The sequence below is a fragment of the Pogona vitticeps genome, chromosome 5 (assembly GCF_051106095.1).
Source record: "Pogona vitticeps strain Pit_001003342236 chromosome 5, PviZW2.1, whole genome shotgun sequence".
NCBI classification, from domain to species: Eukaryota; Metazoa; Chordata; class Lepidosauria; order Squamata; family Agamidae; genus Pogona; species Pogona vitticeps.
The window spans coordinates 78,777,128-78,795,126 of NC_135787.1; the positions used below are offsets into that span (position 1 = coordinate 78,777,128).

Sequence of the window (17,999 nt, forward strand, 5' to 3'; positions counted from 1 at the left end):
ACTGATGTCCACCTCTCTCCCTCCAGGCAGAATGGGCATGGAGGACATGATGTCCTCCAAAACGGCCCTCTGTTCTACTAGGTGGGACACCATGGCGTAGGTATGTGGGAGCGTTCTTCTCAAGGCCGCTAAAGCTGACACCTATTCTTTAGTGCAGAGCACACTCTCCTGGCACAGTGACAGCAGCTTCTGATGAGGGAGGAATGACTCACTCATTCTGCCTCTTTTCCCTTAGAGTCAGAGTATAACTTCAAAGGCTTTCTCTGTCCAGTCCTAAATGGCCATTAGGTAACTGTTGTCCTATCTTAATTCTGTCAACAATCCGTAAGCATGTTAATGTTAATAAAATGGGGTTCTCAGGGCATCACACTATGAACTCCACTGGTGGACATTTGTGTCAACTCTCCTCTCTAAAGTTAACCACTTTCTTTGTTCTGTGATCACCTAAATTATTAGCTTTTTCATTTCGTGATCACTATATAGGTGGAGTTCCACCTGGTGGGCAGGTCTGTCAGGAGAATGTGGGTCTCCTAACCCAATTCCTCCTGCCTCTCACGCAGCTGGCGGGCAGCTTTGAGGCTGTGGGAGAAGTGGCCCACCAGTTGGTGGCATTGCTTCACAGCCTTCTTCCCCTTGGATTGTCCCTGAAGAAATCCCTTCATTTTCTACTGCTTGCTTAAGAAACCAACTAAACAAATAAAGCAATGGAGATTGAGGAAAGAAACTAATAAACGGTCAGAGAGTGTGTATAAAGTTTATTTTTAGAATAATGGTGGTGAAATTATTTTGCTAAAATGTTACCTGCGTGCCTAAACAAAGCCCCCTCTCAGTATAATGTAATTAGGAAAATTCCCTCCCAACCCTCTGTGATAGAAAAGTCCAAAAAGTCCAAAAAGAAAAGCCCTGCCAGCTAAGTCTCAGTCAGACAAACGCAGAGACACAGACACAGACAGACAGACACACACACACACACACACACACAAACACACACACACACAAATAAGTTTTAGAAGAAAAAGGAATGATGGATCCAGCCACCCTCCAAATTTCCTGAGAGACATAAGCCTCCCTAAAATGAACTTTTGAAAAGTGAATAATCCTCCCACGTAGACACACCCACACCCAAATAAGTTTTGGAAGAAAAAGGAATGATGGATCCAGTTACCCACCAAATTCCCTGAGAGACACAAGCCTCTCTAAAATGAACTTTTGAAAACTGAATATAAAGGAAAAGAGATTCCACAGTTACACAATGACAATTCCCACCACCAACACCAGATGATACACACAAACCTCCAGGAAAAAAAAAGGTTTGATTGATTTGAATTTGAAATTAAATTAGGCCCTTCCGAAGAAATAGCCTAAGCTACCTGAAATCCCTCCCCAAATTCCCAGTAAAGTTGATGATGAATTATGAATGATAATGAAAAAGAAAAATATATGTTTTTGCTTTGCTGCCGCAAAAGCGAAACCACAAGATCACCAGCAAGCAGCAACTGTTCTCAGTCCGGACAGCACCAACGGAAGTGGGGAATGGCTTGACGGGAAAAGCTTATATGAAGTGTCTGTAAAAGTAGATACACCTTTCAGCAGCGCTATTGGATGCTGGACATGCCAATCCAGGATCTCTGTCCTGATTGGCCAGAGCTTCAAATTGGCACCAGCAAGCTCAGAGAGGCCCCCAAAAGGGGTAACAAATATAGACGAATATGAATGGATCGCCAAATAAAACCAAGGAAATATTTGTCAAGCCATATTCATCCTGATTTAAAATTTTACAAATACAGATCAACGAATATATGATGAATCGGCTATATTCATTGGAAAAACTGATCCGTTTTTATATTTGTCCCCATCTCTAGTTATAAATAAGTGGAGGATTTCTATGACATGTCATAGTTGTTTTTTTTTTTTTTTTTGCAACCTATGTTTGAGCTAATGGGTGGGTTCAAACATGTTTATGAGTAATCTGGTGAGAAAGGCTAGATTAATCACAAATATTTTTGAACTTGCTTATGGGTTCAAATGTAGGTAGCAGAGAAAATGTGAAATGTCATATAAATCCTCTTCCGAGTTACAAAAATATTGAAATGGGTGATTACAAACCCTACTAAACATGTTTCCGTTACATCTGCAATGAAAGGGAATTAGTACTTTTCACATGTGTATCTTTGGCATGCATTGATTGATGATAGTCATATATCTAATGAAAACAGTAAATCAGTTTATGGATATAAATGGAATTGAGAAGAAATATAGGTGTGACCTAAAGAATGGGCATATGGAAACATTCCTTTGCTTTCCCTAAATGAGACCTCTACATTTGACTACATCATAGCTAGTATCCTTTTGCTAGTTCCAATGTGAATAGGCCTATTATGTCAATCAATGGGATTTGCATAAATATAGACTTAATTTTCAGCAATTGATTCAATAGATCTGCTCTAGTTTTAACTAGCAACAGGACTATGGTTAGTTTGTTCTGCTCTTCAGGAGACAATTATGTTGAAGGCAGCTATATTCTAGTTTCCATGTTGCTAATAGCCAGAGCTGTGCAAATTCTCTATTGTCAGGTACTTTAATTTTCAAGCATTTACCCAATTCTGAAAAGCCTGAAAGCCACCTGGAAACTATTGTTGTTACTCATCAAGCTCAGCAGCCAGCTCTGTCCTTGTTGACAGAGGAGAAATGAAGACATGTGTAACTGCAAGTTTTTAAATGCCTGGCCCTACTGAAATACAGGTTGGTGTTCTGCATTGTCTAAACTTAATGCTCAGACAAGGCAGGAAATACCGTAGTTACTTGAAGCTTAGGCTGTGGTCACACCAGCAAAATGTCTCCCTGTGGTTACATGACTTAATCATGTTCCTGTCATACTTTCAGGTAATGTAGTATTTATTCGAGAACATGCATCCCAATGTGTTTTTCGGTTACCAAGTAATTTCCTTCCAATTCAACAAGTCTCTAGAGTTTCTTGTTCAGACCCTTTGACAGAAGTTAATCAATGCATCAACAGAAACATCATAGAAAACTTTAAAATAAAATAAAACCTTTTAAAAGGACATGCACAGACAGTAGTTCAAAAAAGTTGTGATACAGTAAGATAGTTCACACACGAAGCAGCACAACATTTTTAAAGATCTGCAACAAAAAAAGTAGAAGCCCTAGCCAACCAAGAAATTATCCACAGTTAACATGCTTGCCAGGCAAATGATTCACTAATGACCATGCATCATGTGACTGCAAATTTAATTTGCAAAATCAAAGGAAGAGAACTGGAAAACATTTTGTTGGTGTGACCACAGCCTCAGTCTTTCTTAGTAACATTTTAGTTTTTGTGTTTCACATTTCTTTTCAAAGGAACTTTCTCCCATTCTCAAGTTACATCTGTTCCATGTATTATGGAAGGACAAATCTGGGCTTAGCCAAAAGGTTGTTGTCAACAGGGACCAGCAAGGTTCCCTGGCAAGAACATCTGTATAATACACACTTCATAAATATTGTATATGTGTTTGTATATGTGAACAAGTTTGGTGAGCACTTGCAAAATATAAGTTTCAATAACCATGATTAATGTGTCTGATGCCATGTATTACTACAGTAAATTAATTCATGAATCAAAATCCAGTTAAGGTGAGGGGGAGTATGTGCATGGCAATCCCACAAGTGATTTCATTGTTACTTGAGCTTCCGATCACATGGCTAGTTACACAAGAGGCCATTGAACTGATTGTGAAATAGACATCTGGGGAAAGACGTATTTTCCCTCATCACACAATTGCCATGACGTGATCCATAGGGCAATATGATTTTGGCCTTGGTGTTATCATTTTTCTCAGAATTATATTTCACCCTACTCAGGGACATCTGAGTAAGGCAGCTCAGCTTTTAGGCAGTTAGGTAAATACCTCAGACAACAAATTTTGGCTCATGAAAGGGATGGGCGGGATATAAATCAAAGAAAGAAAGAAAGAAAGAAAGAAAGAAAGAAAGTTATCTTCTGATTTACTTCATTACCATTGTACTTTTGCTGCCAAGGACAAGGAGGAAGTAAATGTGGGATTTTTCTGGTTCATACATGAAGACAACTTTGCTTTTGATTTACTAACCAAATGAATGCTATGAATATCGACTTGGGGAAGGACCCCATTTACTGCTCCAGCTCTACAGGGAAGAGACACTGAGGGGCATTCAGTGATAACAAGGTACTGAAGGAGAGAGCTGAGTGTGTAACCAGCTTTGCATCCTTACATTAGCCTGCTGCCCTCAAGTATAATGGAGGATGTTCTCCTTTCTCCTATGCTGAAGAAGAGTCTTGCAGACTAGTTGGCTACTGTACGTGGAATAGGGAAAGGGCCATATTGGTTTGTGCAAAAAGTGCTGACCCAACAACCCCTCCTATCCTCACTGAACAGGAATGTAAAAAATATTCAGGAAATGTCTCTTTCTTGTTGGTTTTCTTTATCTCATCAAACTGGGACTTCTCCCCGGGTTTTCCCCTCTGCACCAGCAAGCTTTCTTAGAAAATATCAGTTTTGTTTCCCATTTTTTTTGTTTGTTTTGTTTTCCACCTGTTCCTTTGTGCAAAAAGCTGCCAAATTTTGCACAAGGATTGTTGTGCAGGAAAAGGTAATTTTGCTCAGGTTCACATCCATATCATTCCATTCCTAACCTTTCCATACAGAAAAGGAAGGTTTAAAGGTAGCTTGGGAGTCTGGGAACACTGCTATACATTTATCTGCAATTCCCACCCCACCTAAATCTGCATTTCTAAACATCTTACGATATGTTTTTGTTTTGTTTTATTTCATTTTGTTTCACCCTAAGCCACAACGAAACATTTAGTCAGTATGAAAGCCAGTGGATCCCCACATTTGTCCAGAAGACACAGGTCAAGTTAATTATCATTACAGTTTGAAAATCTATCCAATTCTTAAAGCATCCATATTGCCCGTAGACTTTGAAGTGCACTAGCAAGGCAATTCTCATGTTCCTATGCAAGGCCTGAGATACTAGAAACCTTTCACATGTCTTCACAATATATTGTCTGTGTCCCTCTTAGAATTACACCATCCTGAAATGCGTGAACACAAACATCCATAAGTCATAAGATCTTGAGAAAAAATATGCCTAGCGTGGTGTTTGTTCTTCAGAAGAACATGATGTTTCAGAAAAGATTATTTCTTGAAATGACATATCGTTTGCTTCCCAAGGTAGCAGTTAATCACTTCAGTGCACACGGACATATTCCATTCTTCTGGAGGCTATGTGGCTGTCCCTGTGGATGTACACAGTATGTCCTTTTGAAATATATATATATATATATATATATTTCAAAAGGACATACTGTGTACATCCACTATATATAGTAGCTTTTCCTTTAAAACAAAGCTGTAGTTCATCGTGCTCTGGCTTGTACTACATGATAACAATAAGGAGAGCCTGCAAAGCCAGACATTTATTGGCATCCAAAGATATATAGTATCACATAAAGGTCAGACACCTACAATATATTCCTGGGAACCTATCACGGTAAAGATCAACATGTTTCCATTCGGTCTGTTTACAGATTATTTAGTGAAAGATAATATATAAATCACAGGCTGATTTCTTACTGAGGTTGGGGCATCTTTCATGAATACTCACACGTGTAGCTTTACATTTCCATAATACAGAGAAGGAGAGTGGTGTTATGACTAAAGTGGTCTACAAATTGTGTTCCAACAAACTCTGCTATTATAGACCATGTTTAAGGTCTGTGTTTAGGGGAGAGTGAAGAAGGAGATCAATTGAAGTATGGAATGTTAAGAGAAATGGAAGAGGATCAGCCCTGCATCAGGTAGAGTGAGGCAGCCACCTCAGGAAGCATGTTTTATTTCAAATCAACTTTTCTGGCTTTGGATCCTGTTGGGGAAATTCTTAAATCGGGGTCTTAGTCAATTAACAAAACAAAACAAAACATATCCATTAAATCCAGGGAAAGGGCACCTATCAAATGCACATTCATTCCATTATAAGCACCAAACATAAAACACTTTGGTTGACCAGTCATAAGCATAAGCACCAATCATAGAATTGTCGTAGGATTGGAAGAGACCTTGGAGGTCTTTTAGTCCATCCCCTTGCCCAAGGCAGGAGACCTCCTACCATCCCAGACAGAGGGCTGTCCAATCTTTTCTTGAAAACCTCCAGCGATGGGACACCCACAACATCTGGAGGCAAGCTGTTCCACTGCTTATTGGTTTGCATTTTCAGGAAATTCCTCCTTATTTCCAGGTTGGATCTCCCTCTGATGACACCCATTGGTTCTCGTCCTACACTCGGGTGCAATGGAGAATAAATCTATGCCCTCTTCCCTGTGGCAACCCTTCAGATATTGGAAAGACTGCTATCATGTTTCCCCTCAGTCTTCTCTTTGTTAAGTTAAACATACCTAGTTCTTTTTGTCATTCTTCATAAGATTTAGTCTCCAGTCCCCTTATCATCTTTGTTGCTCTTCTCTGTACCCCTTCCAGAGCCTCAGCACCTTTTTTGTATTGTGGTGACCAGAACTGGACACAGTGCTCCAAGTGCGGCCTCACCAGTATGGTATAGCGTGGTACCATCACTTCCTGTGATTTTGATGCTATCGTCCTGTTGATGCAGCCTAGAACTATTTTGGCTTTTTTGGCAGCTTCAGCACACCACTAACTCATCCTTAGGTGGTGGTCCACCAGGACACCTAAACCCCTCTCACAAGTACTACTGTTGAGCCAGGTACCACCAGTCCTGTACCTGTGCATCTGATTTCTCCTGCCTAAGTGCATAACCCAAGTATCTACTACATGGAAACATATAAGTTCATCACCCTCTCAGTAACGTTGCATTTTTACTAAGTGTAACATGGCATTCATTTTCTCTCTTACTACTCTATACTTCCTGATAGGTTATTGTTTTCCAGAAACTTATCTCCAGCTAATAAATACATTCCTATTTTGGACCCTCTGCACCCAATAATAATAACTGCCCCTTGCATGCATCTGCAACTGCCCAAATCAATGCCCTCCATTATAATTAACACTAAGCATTAAGCACTACAAGGATAGAAATCTGCCTTATTCCAGCAAAACTAACTTCTTAAGTGAAATAAAGACCCAATTTATTACACTTTATTACATTGGTTAGACATCATATATAACATTCACATAGGAAGAGGGTTACTACTAGATTTCATTTCCAAATTCTCCAAAAGCAGCTTTAGTTGGTTAGGTGGTACCACCATTTTGCTTTTCCACCTCAGGTAACAAAATATTTTGAGCTGGCCTTGAGTTGGATGATAGTTGAGATTGTGGGTTTAATAAGGATTCCTGGCCACTGAAATGAGAATAGAAAGAATGAGTTGGATAAGACTCTTTTAGGATATCACTTATTCTAATCACATTCTCTGGTTTACTTTGACTTTTATTTCCTTTGTTCTTTAGAGAAACACTTTGTCATCAACCCTGTGCAATAATTTGTCAGTGAAACGCATGTTTAGAGGGGTGTGAACACAGCTTCACCTACACAGTGTTCTTAGCAGTGTGAGATGGTGAGAGTGAGAATACTGTTCCATGGATATCGATCACAGGCAGAACATAATGAAACTGGGGGAAAACAAGAGGCATTTCTTTCTAAAGGAAACAGATAGAAAATAGTTTCCTCACTACACCTTATGTCAGTTCTTAGTTCCTCTCTCATTATTCTTCTACCACTTCTCTCCAGTTGTGATTAAAAGGATTCCTCTGGTGGAGACTATAGTTACAAGATTAGACAGATTAAATTGTCATTGGGAATAAGTTTGGATCAACTTGCCATACTTCTCTAACCAGCAGCACTGATAGAACTAGGATACTAAGATGTTTAGTGGGGCCCAGATTTGTGGATGAGTAATTAATGGAATGAGTCTGAACAATTTACATTTTTTGAAGACCAGAGGATTTCTTCTGCTGGGATTTGTTGACACCAATATTCAATAACAGTTTAATTTAGTTTATGGTTTTGTTTATATAGCTTACCACAGCTTAGTTTCATTTGGTTTGGTTTGATATTTTGACCGTAACTGCCAATTTTTCTTAAAACATAAATTAAAGCAACCATGGGCAGGCTTCACCATTTGTGGGTAGAATAAACTGAATGAGCATTCCGTACCTGAGATATGTCCAGTATTTATGCAGGAAATCCTGCATTATGCATACAGCCTCAGAGCTAGAATCCCACTGAAGCATTCTTGGTTGTAACTAAAATGCTTTAAAAGTATGCGGTGTACAGATATCATGAAGCAAAACCTGGAATACTGTTCTTACTTTGACAGAAAGAAACCTATCTGCTATGGTAGTATTATGAACAAGCAGTTGCTGGTTTCACAGGATTCTTTGTTATCAAGCTTAAATATATAGAACCAAAGGATTGCTTGACATGTCTTGTTTCAGTTTAATAGTATGTACCATATTGAATCAAGGGGAAAAAGTAGGCCCAATGTAATATTTAAGGATATAAGCCAATGGTTCCCAAACCTTTTAAACTTGTGGCACCCTTGACTTACTGGCTCCCCAATATGATGCTTTGGGTTGTGGGGGAGAAAGGAGGCTAGTAAGTCAAGTAAGTCTAGGGACCTGTGAGTTGAAAATGTTTGGGAACCACTGGCCTGTTCCTCCAGTCTGCTCCCAAAGGCTGGTGTCAGTTTGCAGTTTGGCTTGGCCTCTGTCAGTCAGCTGGTTGGCCAATTGGCCATAATCCCTTCCATCCCATGGCACATGGTGTCATATCTGTTGTCTTTACCCATGCTGGACAAGCCCTGCCCTTCTCGCTGCTACCAGGGCCCCCATTCTCCCTTCTGACCTTCTCTGCAGTCTAAACATGTGGCTTCATACCATAAGCAACCCCATCAAGGTGCTGGCTGTGAGGGCAGACCTTTGCTGGTTCCCCCATCAAGCTCTGCTGCAGATACCAAGTGAGCGAAGATGGTGGCTGTTGAGCTTGCCCACCCACATCCTGGCAGCCACTGTTTCCTTGGCAACCTGAAGGAGGGGAGGGGGAGCCCCTAAGATACTCTGTGACCACCAGCTAAATTCTACCCTGGGGTTTTCTCCCGTGCTCATGCTGCTATCACCAGGTTTAGGCAGATCCTCACCACAGGAGTGAGTATGGCTAACCCAAATTCTACCACACCACCTCAAATGGGAGAGAGGAAGGCTGTGAGGGTTTCTTAGCTGACAGGTTTAGAACAACTAGGCTGCCCCCATCTTCCTGTCCAAATAACTGGGAAAACCCTGAAGCACATCAACTTGCTCCCTTACCTCCCAGCCAACATTGGACGTGGAGAATAAAGAAAAGCTCCTTCCACTCTTTCCCCCAGCCTAGTTGGGGGACAGGCCCAAATTCTTGCCTTCTTGCATGAAGAACAATGGCAGGGCCAAAATCTGCCCCAGACAGACTTCTCTTCCTGCAGCAGCAGCAGCAGCTCCTGCTCAGTCTATGAGGTGAATGCTGTCACCCCCTTTCTTTTTTTCCCTCTGTCTTACAAAGCATCCATTAGAGTTGCCAGGCAGTGAGGCAGAACTCCCAGGAAAACATGCACAAGATTAGATCAGCACAGGCCATCTCTGTTCTCCACAGTCCCTTCCTCTGCCCCTTCCTGCCTTTCCTGGTATCCATACCAACCCAGCTGATTGCCAGGCTTGCACCTTGCTTTGCCTGGGAGAGGGGAAAAAGAAAAGAGGCTGGTGGTCTGGGCTTCTTGGGGCCAGCTGGACAAGAGGGAGATGGCAGAGCTAGGTTATCACATTGGTGGTGGGAGGAGGTGAGAGGTAATTCAGCAGTGCCCCTGGGTGGGTTTGATGGTTCACTAGGGTGCCATGGTCTCAAAAGATGGTGCATTAAGTAAACTCTGTCCCAGGGCATGGGGAAGTTACTTTTTGGAATGAGCATGACACCTCATTTACTTTAAATTGTACTGAATGCTAGTTTCATTGTTAAAATGAAGGAGTCACTCATTTCTTTCCGCCTCTCCCATATATGGGTCTCTATAGGAATACCAGTTACAAAAGTAACAAAGGTATGCTTCATACCTACTGTACTGACTGCTTGAGCTTACATTTCACTAGCATCTCAAACAGGGTGTAGCAGGATTGGAAATTATTGTTTGTTTTCTGTCTATACCTATCAGGTCATTGCCCCACAGTGCATTCCAACATCTCAGCATCAAAACACCAGCTACTAGTTTCCTAACACATACATCTCCTCTGTCTTTGAAAAGTTTTCCTGATATTAAGTACTGCCAGCATGGCTGCAATGAGGATAAATTGATCTGTGAAAAACTGCACTGGCAAGCTACGGATGGAAGAAAGTGAGCAAAACTAATGTCAAATAGATGGCTGAAAAGAGAGGAGCAACTTCTTTAAGGGTTGTGCATCAGCAAGTTCAAGGGATGGAAGTGGTCTCTGTCTGCTAAAGAATTGCTCTTTGCCTATTGAAGAAACGTTCCTCTTCAGCAAGAAGTCACAGTTGACTTCCCAGCAACAGTGCAATTGATGATATCTTGATTCGCCTCTGTTCTATACCTCATGATTTTCTTTCTACAAGCAAAAGGGAAGAGGTTGGTTTTAGAAATCGGGGACCAAGGTGAACGATAGATCACACTTGCCCTGATATATGAATGATAGACAGTAGTGGCTTTACTGCTGAGAGCAATCACTTGTAGCATTTAATGATAACTGTTTCAGGATGAGGAATAACTCATTGCATCTCAAACAATGAAATGAAAGGGTTCCTGCATGATCACAAAAAGACAGAGAGGCCAAATCCTGCATTGAGTCCTAGACTAGCAAACGTGTCCCCCTCCCCCCCAAAAAACCTTCCAAAATATTCCTTGAAAACAGGGATGGGGCAATCTCTTACATTTCCTTTCATCTATGCTTGACTTTTTTGAAATGTCCCTTTTGTCCCTTTTGCCTTCAATATGTTGAGTGCAAATGTTTGAAAATTCTTCTAAAACAAGAACTTCTAAAATGTACCAGTCCAATTCCAGTCCAATTGTACCAGTCCAATTCCATGTGTATCAATATTACACACAAAGACCACGATCATGTTGTAGTAGTTGCCATACAGATGAGGAAACTCTTAAGAAAAATGGTACATATCACAGGGACAATTAATAAGCAGCTTTAAAGTAGTTACTTCTCCCCCCCCCACATCTTTCTCTCAATCCTGGGTCCCAAAGTATCTCACAACTTGATTAATAAAATAGATAACTATTCAATGTATTTAGTATTACTATCTTAATACTAATACTAGAATTAAAGAGTTTATCATATAAAAATAGCAGACTTTAAAAACAAATTTAAAAATTAGAAAATACACTTCCTAAGTCACCAGTCAATTGTTAAAAGCCTGCTTAAAGTTGCTATTAGAAATAAATGAGGCAAGAAGTATTTTTTGATCTCATGTCAGACAGATTCAGAGTAGAAGGATGCAAGATATACTACATACAAAGAGGAGTTTTACATGTTCTGGGATCTCTGGAAAACCCAGACATCTTCTGAACATACTGCTCCTTGCTCATCTTAATTAGAGATGGGGATGAAGTCAAACTTGATGACACATGAACCACAAATTGCCCCCCAGTGACCCAACGAGCAACAAATTAATTTGTTGGTTCATCGGATCGTTTTTTTTTAGAGAGCCCATAGGGCTGACAAATCAGGGATATTCAATGAATATTCATTTTTATATTCGTCTCCACATCTAATCTTAATAGTGGGCATCTCCTAAGAATGTAATAGTTCAATGTGGGACTTCTTGTTTCTCAGAGATTTAAATACTCAGGCTGAAGTCAATTGTACCGATTGATACCCATTGACATGTTGCTGACGTAACCTGTCCTGTTTTAGGTCTGTTCTATTTGGACTTTACAATTGGATTTAGCACCCAGAATCCTGATGTTGAAATTAAATTCACAGATTTATACATGATAAACATGCAATTGATGCTTTTATCCTAGGGTGCAGATGACCATGCTGTGTCTGTCTTCCACACTGGCATTTGAGATTTAGTTTTTAAAAGCAAACAAACAAAAAACATAAAAACATTCCATTTTATGAATGTGGAATATTGTGCTTTTGTTCAGATTCAGATTATATTAGGCATCCTTCATTCTCGAGAGGCTATGGTACTATAGTCTTTGCTTTTGTATCCACCACTCAAAATGTCAGTAAATAGCCTGATATTACTGGACAATATCATGCCTGCATTGCCAGCAGGAAAAAATGATGCCAAAATTACATAGCAAAGGGCAGCCTGAATGTTGACAAAACCAATAGCATCAGTTAAGATGGTCTATAGCAGTGGTTCTTAACCTTTTCTTTAGCATGGACCCCTTTTAAATATCTTTTATTGCCATGGACCACCAAGACTTAACTCAAGATTTAAAGCTCTAAGGTGCATCAAATATTTATTTAAAAGTTTCTTATGAAGGTCTCATCAACAGTTAATCCTTACTGTAACAACATGTTTTAAGATGACTGGAAGAAGCTTCATTTTGCTTTGAACAGGATGCACTCTCATCAACCGCATCAGTTCTTTTACGTTTCAAATTCAGCCAGCAAACCATTCTGAGACTCAGCCAAAATGTATTGTTATGAAATTCACTGCAATAATATTGAAAAATCACTGTATGTGACAATAACCAAATGGTCTTATTAGCAAAAATTGAAGAAGAAACACAATCACAAAATCTGTCTGAACAATCATTCACACTAACTCTGACTGACTCCGACTCTATCATTCCATGGCTTCTGACTGTGCAGCAGCAAGAAATGTCAAATACTATCTCTCAGCCACTGAATGTCACTCATTTGCATATTCTCACTGTATGCAGAAATACCAAACATTTATTTGCTATCAAACAGTTATTTTCATAACTGATTTTCAATTTTGTCAATTTTAATGGAAGCAGTATATTATAGAAGCCAAGTTTTACACAAACAAACAAGGGAAATTAAGATTTTGTTTTGCATTTCCTTCCTTCCTTCCTTCCTTCCTTCCTTCCTTCCTTCCTTCCTTCCTTCCTTCCTTCCTTCCTTCCTTCCTTCCTTCCTTCCTTCCTTCCTTCCTTCCTATTCTAACTGAAAAGATCATAACATTTCTTCAAGCCTTCACAGTCCCACTGTGAGGACATTGTGCACCCCCATGGGTCTGTGGACCACAGGTTAAGAACCTCTGGTCTACAGGATACTGTCTTGTGCTCACTACCATTCACAAAGAGACAACAAGCAATGGAAATTTCCAGAACCTGACTCCTTTTTTCATTTGCTAACCACATCTCACCCAAACACAAAGCAATAGTCAAAGCTGTTTTTTAGTGAGTTCCTTATTACTTGGAGCCACAAGGCAATGGGCCCCCATGTACCTCAGCACTTGTACTCATCATCAAGGCCCTCACTTCTCTTGGCTGTTTTGGGGAAGGTGAGAATCCAGTGTGGGACCTGGTCTCTGTTCCCTTTTAAATGTACTTTCTAGAGGAACCTTAACATGTATTAATTCAGTTGTTGAATCCTTTCCCCTCACCAGCTCTGTTTGAATTTTGCCCTTACCTTCTGCTTTTTCTTCCACTTTCTTCTGGGAGCGAGGCTGCACTAAACACTTTTGACATGCTCAGTGAGATCAATCCCAATTAAACAGGGCACAGGCAATTGATCCGCTAGGATTCTTCAGGTTTTTTTTTGTCAGTGCCCTGAACTTCCGCCTCAAATGCTCTGCATTGATGCCAAACCACAAGAATAGGAACTTTTTAAATTCTTCAAAATCTCTCACTAAATCCAATGACATCTGGGTGTATATATCTGCTAACTCGCCACTTATCAGAGATCTCATCACAATCATTTGTTCTGATCCCTCTCTTCAAAATCTTCACATGCACACTCGAATAGAATAATGAAAGATTCAGGATCATCCCCCTTTCTAAATACAGGGACTCTTTTAAGGTCTGCCTTGGACAAATGACTTTCTTCTGAATTAGACTGGCTACTATTATTAATATCATTATTATTCTGGACTGTCAGCTCTAATCTCCATAGTTCAAATGACATTCTTTCCTTTTCCAGCACAATCTTTTCCTTTTCTATTTCTAGCTGTCTGAGCTTGACTACCTGTTCCTGTTCCTTCTCCAATTTCCATTTTATTAATTCTATAGAGTCCTCTCCTCTTGAGGTCTCCGTTTCCTTCTCTGAGGTAATCCCCTCCTGAGTTTCTTCCCCCTCCTGATCTGAGTCATCTGCACCCTCAGGAGTCAACTCTTCCACCTTTTCCCCCCACATGGAAGGCATGTTTAGTTATTTAGGCTTCTGCTTCAATTTACAAGCCTCAAATTTAAAAGGTACATTTTTTTCAGTGAGTTAGAGTCTGTGCAATAAAGTTGCTTCCCCAGTGATCATCCACTGTTAGGATACTGTGTTTAGACCTCTAGCTCCCAGCCAGGCCTTTTTTTCCTGAGACAAAGTTTCTCCTCGCCTCTAGGCACCAAATAGACAGAAATATCAGCTTTTACTCTTTCCAGTTTTTGCTGATTTGAGTCACCTCAGCTTCTCTGACTTTGGCCACCACTAAGTCCCCTCAGAACTCTGTCCTTTGTGCTCAGGACAAGCTAGCCAACTGGTCCCGGTTTCTTCATCATCATAGGCATCCTTCAGTCTCGAGAGACTATGGTAACATGCTCTGAATCGAGGAATGTCCTCTCCAGAGCATGAAGCCCGGGTAAGGTAATATGGAGGATAGGCTGTTACCCAAGCAGCAGATCCCCCCTCTCCACGTTGCTGAAATGGTCCAATGGAAAGGCAAGAGCCAATACGACTGGTTCCAGCAACGTCACAGGAGTTGGCAGAATGACACGAGCTGCCTTCGGGACTCCAGCTCCGGATTTTGCCTCGAGGTTAACTCCTGAAGCCTTTTCCATCGGTGGATATAGCCACAAGGCAGTGGAGGTTTGAAATCGGAGTTTTCCTTCTCCGGTTTCTTCATGAGGTAAATATATATATTTAGTTGGGGGATCTGAAGCGAATGGAGTGAGTAACTCCCTAGAGCTTTTCAGACACTTTTCAATTACATGCAATCTCTCACTCTAAGAATCTCTCTCAGACTCCATACACCAGTCTTTATATCCAGCTCCCTCCCCCCTTGGCTCCGCCTTCTGTCCACTCATTGGCTCTTTCTTCAATGTTCTGAGGTGATGGACAGGTGAGGGCAGGGCTGTTCAGTACAGATACATGTTGCAAAGCTTCATTTTATATCACTCTCAGGGGTATGTAGTGTGAGTTTTTCTTTGCAAACTGATGCTTACTAGGGGTTTGTGAGGGTTCTTTATTATTCACCTCCCCCGAACCAAATAAAACAGGAGACGCTTTTATACCAAACAACTTGTCTTCATTTATTAACTTGGGAAAGGGTATAGAAGTGTCTATTAAGCTGGGAATAAACTTCTCCTGAGGGAGCAACGGCTCAATCAGGGGCACCCAATCTTCGTCAAACGGATTACTTGACTTTGAAGCCCATGGACTGGCCTGAACCTGTGAGGGTTCTTCAGGTTCGAAATCATCTGGCTCCGGCATCAATAGTGGGGTTGCCTCTTCATACCCTGCATATCCCCAGGGTACATGGTTCTCCGCCCCTGAGACGCCCCAGGGTCCTGGTAGCAACCCAGTTTCCTCAACTCCTCCAGATGCCATAGTCTCTTTTCCTCTCTCTCTTTCTCCACTCTCTTATTCTCCTCAACCAACTTACGCCGCCACTCTCTGGTCTCTCTTTCTCCCCAGTAAGAGGGACGTACTACCATTTCTCTCCTTCTCTTCTCCTCAGCCTCCCTCCTAGTGAGACGCACCTGTTCCCACTGGCCGGTCCCAGGGTCTTGGATGGACACCCATTCCCATCCACCCTCGTCCACGTCTCTCCAGCTACTGACTTCCCCCACAGCCCCCTCCTCTGGACCTCTCCACTCCTTTCCCGCCCAAACCCGAGGAGTCTGGGTAGATATTGTTAACCCTTTCAGGCCCCGGTTTAAGTCCAAGGTGTCCACTGCCTGATGAAGCATCTGGGGTGGGAAAGGCACGGGGGCTGTCTGGGTGCCCACAGTGGACCTAGGGCGAGACGGCACTCCCAACATCACCTCATGACCCGGGGCACGGGTGTCACAGGGTTTATTTGAACTTTTGGGAGGGAAGTGAAATTTTTAGGGCATCTGATTGGCTTTCTTCTCTGAACTAAAAAAACTTAAATCAATTTCAACCCCCCCCCTTTCTTTTGTATTTTGGGGCCTTCTGCTCTACATCAAGATGAAGGGAGAAGCAAATACTATCAATTATTCCCTCCAGCTTCACCTTAATATCAGAATTCATGAATCATTACTTTGTTTTTGAAACATTGGCAGCATCCAGATTAAAAAAAAAAGAAGAGCAGCAGCAAAGATCAAGTTCAACTGATACGATGCTTCAGCAAAGGTTCCTGTGTACATGGGAAAACTTCAATGAATTCAAAGCCACCTCTGTCCTTACACATCTGCAATCAGTTTAAGGACCAGTTCACTCATTACTGTGATTGATCATCTGCATGTGTAAGCCCCTATCAGTTGCATCCCCCTCCTCTACAAAGCAGAGGATTCATCACAGCACCTGATGATTGGAATCTCAACACAGAGAAACCAGTTTCACATCATTTTAATTTTGCATACATGTAAAAGGAAATTCATAGATGATAACAAATCCTGTTGGCACAGGTGGTCAGCCTGATTTATGCCCACTTAGAACTTGCTGATCCATTTACCTTGTGGTCTGTGGCTTGTGCAGCTGTTGTTATCATCAGCATGCCAATTGCAGCAGTAGTCTGGTTGCTGCAGCTCCACCTCCCTGCTTGGCTGGCAAATCTGGCAAGAGGGCAGGATGACAAGTCTATGAAGATGAATTCCCCATTTCTAATTATGACTGCTGCCATTGGTCTTGTCAACATTCAGGCTTTCCTTTGCTATGTAAAATCTGGCATACTTTTTATTGCTGGTAACATGAGCACAATATTGTGCAGTGATATTGGGTCATGACCTAGCATTATGGATCATGGACTCAGAAGCACAATATCTCATATCCATATACTGGAGGGGTTTTTTTATTTTTTAAAGAACTGAATAAAATGTAAAATTTCTTCATACATTTGTTTGACCTTTTTTGCTTAAGAGGGTTTGTGATACTTAAAACCAGATCTTTCCTTGATCATCTATTGGAAACCTGCAAATTTTAGGGATGTGGTGGCATTTTTACCTTGCAGAGTCGGTATAAGAGTCAAGTGGTTAACCTTTGGCTCATTGAGCACTGCACAGTCATGTCAGACTAAAGTGTTGAGAGAGTGCCAGGCAGGCAAATTCCTCCGGCCATCAGCACATATGGCCATCATGGATTCACACACACCAGGATAACCAGGGTAGTGTGGCTGGTTGGTTAGAGTGGTCATCCCTGAACCTGCTGATCCTTGAGATATGTTTTTGTTCAGTCCCAGTAGTCACAGAATGAAAGATCTAGCAATGTACATTAGTAGTCTTCAGCTGTTCTAGAAGTAGGATCCATCATTAAGTGCAAAATGGGATTTTATTTTACGTTTGATATCCTCAATACCTTTCTGACAGCTCACTCTGCCAAAATCTCAGTCTGCATTGTTAGGACCCCTTGCTCATTCAGTTAACCTACATAGAATATAGGAAGGATCAATTAAGCAGACAATCGGGAGTAGAAACACATTTGAATGCCTACAAAACAGTGACAAAGACATGTGTTTCAGCATTATCTCCAGGGAATACATTTATTTATTTATTTATTTATTTATTTATTTATTTATTTATTTAGTTAGTTAGTTAGTTAGTTAGTTAGTTAGTTAGTTAGTTAGTTAGTTAGTTAGTTAGTTAGTTAGTTAGTTAGTTGAGGCACTACTCTGAGTGGGTTACACAACACATT

The 17,999-nt window shown here is 41.0% G+C and overlaps 1 long non-coding RNA gene across 1 annotated transcript in view; it reads right to left on the minus strand.

The window, feature by feature from the left end:
- Window positions 1-2,969: 2,969 nt before the first annotated feature.
- The window catches only part of LOC144589435 (uncharacterized), a 31,785-nt gene continuing 16,755 nt past the window's right edge, over window positions 2,970-17,999 (minus strand). Inside the window, exon 2 of the long non-coding RNA XR_013545527.1 lies at window positions 2,970-7,353. This is a non-coding gene — a long non-coding RNA (uncharacterized LOC144589435). The remainder of the gene's footprint in view (window positions 7,354-17,999) is intronic.